We start from the raw sequence: 4,231 nt of genomic DNA on the forward strand, positions 1-4,231 counted from the left end.
TTTATTTATTTATTTATTTATTTATTTATTTATTTATTTATTTATTTATTTATTTGACAGAGAGCGTGAGCACAAGTAGGCAGAGCGGCAGGCAGAGGGAGAGGGAGATGCAGGCTTCCCGCGGAGCAGGGAGCCCCATGCGGGGCTTGATCCCAAGACCCTGGGATCACGACCTGAGCCGAAGGCAGACACTTAATGACTGAGCCACCCAGGCGCCCTCTTTCTACCTCTTAAAAGGTGTTGAGATTCAAATGAATAAATAAAATCTTAAAAAAAAAAATTAAAAAAGGGGGAGCCTGGTGGCTCAGATGGTTAAGCGTCTGCCTTTGGCTCAGGCCATGATCCTGGGGTCCTGGGATCGAGCCCCTCATTGGGCTCCCTGCTTGGAGGGGAGCCTGCTTCTCCCTCTTCCACTCCCCCTGCTTGTGTTCCCTCTCTTGCTGTCTCTCTGTCAAATAAATAAAATCTTTTAAAAAAAATAATAACCAATGTATGTAGCAAAGAATCAGAAGCACCTGCCCAGCAGAAGGGAGCTGGGCCATTTTTGTACACCACGGACATAGGCAATTCTCATTGACCCCTCTCAGCTTAACCCTGGACAAGCTCCCATATGTACCAGGGGTGTCCACAGCCCACTCGGGGTACCACTGGCTCAGTTTGTCCTGCCAAGCACAGGTATGAGGGCTCCTTCCCAGACTCCCAGGCCTCCAGGAGTCCTTCCTAGTCCCGCAAGATTCATCCTGGGGCTGTCGCAGGTGACAGCATGGAAGCCAGGCAGCAAGACAGGCTCAGCCAGGCTGGGGGATGCTCTCTCTCCCACGTTCCCAGGCAGGAGCCTGGTCAGCGAGCTGAGGGCCAGCCCCCACTCGGGCACAACTGGGCGTCACCAGAGTCAGCAGCTCCCAGCCGTGCCACGATGTAGGCACAATGATGACAGCAACAAGAAGGACCAGGGCAGACGCAAGGCCAGAGACGCCACCTCTGCCCACGGCCATTTTTCTACCCTGGGTCCGTGCTGGGACTTTGGCACAAGCTCAGGAGGAGAGAGAGGCCACACAAAGCGACCAACATCGGACCCACAGCCCGAGAGAGTGGACACCAGGAACCAGAGTTGCTAGGATTCAGAAAACAAAGAAGTCTGACATATCCTACACCTCGAAGCGCACATTCATGCCTGATTCGTGTGTGTGTGTGTGTGTGTGTTCAGGTCAGCTTCTTGACTTTCTGATTCATTTCTTGGATCAATCTGTATGGGCGTCAGTATCGGGCCATTTCAGCCACAGTAACCTTACCCCACGTTCTACTCGACCACAGTATAAATGATTTCCCCCGAATATACTGATGGCTGTATCCTTATTTGATGAATGTGTCTTTTCTTCATTAACAGTAACTCCCCCACTGTGTCCCCAGCGCTGAGGCACAAATTCAGATAATATGGACCCCTCCCTGCTCTGTGTATCTGGCCAGTTGGCCCATAGGTACCATCTTGTTTTATAGCATCGGGCTGACAACTACCATGTTGTGGTCTCACCTCTGGGTAGAGCCCAGCTTCTCTGCTGTGTCCCCTCTTCCTGGTCCAGATGTCCCCAGCCCCAGTGAGTCCCAGTGTGAAGGGTGTTGGCCCAGAATGCCCAGAGGGATGGGGTGGGGGGCATGCCAAGGACCTACCTTGCCTTGTACCTTTGGGGTGACTCATGGGACGAGGTGAGGCTTCCACCCACCCCTGAACACAGAGCAGCCAGCTAAAGGCTCCCAAAGGCCCACCCAGCTCCATTCACCAAACAAGGCCCCAGCTCCATGGCAACCATCACACCCTGTCCTGTGGAGGTGCACAGGGAGAAGCACTGGCCCTTCCAGGGGCAGCCAGGCTCTTCACCCCCCGCCCCCCAGCAGAGCCATGTCCCAGATTTGCAGTCTGGGGCTTTCTCGTGTAGAGAGGGGAAGTGCAGGTTACCCAGTCCCTTCCCCCTGCACCAGCGTGGCCTTGGGGCCGCTCACCAAACCCCGACAGAGACCTGTCTATGCCAATATCAAGGGGAAAAGACCCCAGAGTTCATGGACCCCACCCTGGTCCTGAATCTTTCCACTGCGTGGTGGTCCAGCCCCTCCCAGGTCTGCTTGAACACCCCCCAAAACAGGCAGCTCACCACCTACCTGGTCTAATTAAAGCATCACACACCTGGAATCATAAACCAGAAAGCTCTTTCAGTAGGGGAATGCCTCCTTTGAGTGAAATCTCACAATTCTGGGGCCAAGAGGCAAGTGACCCTGGCTCATTCCTGACCCACCTAAGCCTGGGGACAAGTCCTCCCTGCTCTGGGCCTACATGACCCCAGCTGGACACAGGGCAGCTGGAGGTCAGAAGACTGGGGCCTTTTTCATTGCTACGTTCAGTGTAGCTGCCCCACTGTTTATTGAGGGGCGACTGTGTGCCAGGACCACTGTGGGCAGAAGCTCGAGAGGCAAAGTGGGGGCCAGGAAAAAGGTGGGCACTTTATCCACTCATCCTTCCAATAGGCCATCAGAGAGGCCAACAGCTCTGCCTGCAGAGGACCTCACTCGGAAGAGGCACCCGGAGATGTCTGATGACCTGAGCCCACTCTCAGCCCCCAACCCCTCCTGCCCATCCCCCCACCTGCACGCCATGACACCCCCTGCCCGGGGGGCTCTCCCACTGCCCCGGCCCCATGGAGTTGGGGCTCAGACAAGGACAGGGTTCCAGGCACAGGGTTCGGAGGGCAAGGCTGAGCCTGGGGGTTCCATGAAACACTTGTGGGGGCTTTGAGCCACCTCCACTGGGGAGCAGGGGGAGCAGGGGGAGCAGAGGGAGCAGGGCTGGAGACCAGGAGGGAGAGGCCAGGATGACTAATGAGGCATTTCTCTCTGTCCCTCAGGGAGAGAAGTCAGGGAGAAGAATGGTTGTCAAGGGCAACACATTCTTTCCCATGGGTAACTCTAGCCTGTGTCACCCACAGGGAGTGGGGTTTCGGGGCAGCCACGACTGGAGTGTCTGACCCACAGAGCTTGGAGGTCTTCACTCGTTTTGTGGAGGAGAAACTGAGGCCAGGGCAGGGCTTCCTGGTGGGGGTCCCCCAGCAAATAAGGCAGAAAGGAGAACCCTGGACCCCTGTCTTGCACTGGGGTCTCTGCCTCAGGAGTCAGGGGCATCCAGTCTGGGACTAGTGTGGGGGATGGAAGGAGAGGGACAGGACATGGCTATAGAGGCTTCTGGTTTATGTGGGTGGGGGGGAAGGCCACCTAGAAAGCTGGGCCAGGGACAGTGAGCAGGTGGACCCCAGCCTACACCCAAGTCCATTCTGAAGTCTTCAGCCTGCTCAGTGGGCCCCCAGGCCCTGTCCTACCTCCAGGCCTCTGCGCACAAAAGCTTCTGCCTTCAGCTCGCCTGTTGGCTCCAGTTAAATGACCTCCCACTGACCCCGGCTCCATGCCTTCCACCTCCGCGAATGTTCTTGCCAACTCTGCTGTATGGTGGGTGGATCAGTCCTCTCGGGAGGCCATAGCTCGATGTCGCAGACCGGGGTGCTCAAACAAGGCTCGGGGCGCCTGCCATTCTTGATCTGGGGGCTGTGAGGTCAAGCCCCACGTTGGGCCCGGAGCTTACTTAAACAGCGAGTATCTGTTTTCTCACTCCGGAAGCGCAAGATCCAGTGGGCAGGGTTGGTTTCTTTGGAGACCTCTCTCCTTGGCATGCACTCGGCTGCCCAATGGTGGCCTGATCCCACGGTCTCTCCTCTGCGCTCATCCCTGGTGACCGTGTCCTCATCTTTTATCAAGACGCTAGTTGGATTGGATGACGTTCCACTCTAAAGGCCTCACTTAACTCCCTCTTTAACTTAATTCCCCCTTTAGAGACCCTGTCTCCAAATACAGTTGCATTCTGAGGCACTCTAGGAGTTAGAACTTCCATAGAATTTTCCACAATTTGGTCTATCACAGTGGGTGGGCCTCCCCTGTGTGTGGGACACTCCCTAAGGACAGGGACTGGATCTGAGCCCTCTGTATGACCTGGAGGGTCTCCAGGCTGGGTCCCTGGGTCCATTGTCCTGCCCAGAAGTGGGTACCCACCAGGAACTACCCCCTCTGCCCCCACACCTCTCCCCCCTCTCCCTTCCAGGGAGCGAGCAGGTGGGGTAGGCAGACTGCAGAGTGAGGAGTGAGGTGTGACAAGTCCAAGGGCTGGACCCTGGAGAGGCCCGCGCGCTCCCCCACA

Source organism: Mirounga leonina, unplaced genomic scaffold, assembly GCF_011800145.1.
Source record: "Mirounga leonina isolate KUSES-001 unplaced genomic scaffold, KU_Mleo_1.0 Mir_454, whole genome shotgun sequence".
NCBI classification, from domain to species: Eukaryota; Metazoa; Chordata; class Mammalia; order Carnivora; family Phocidae; genus Mirounga; species Mirounga leonina.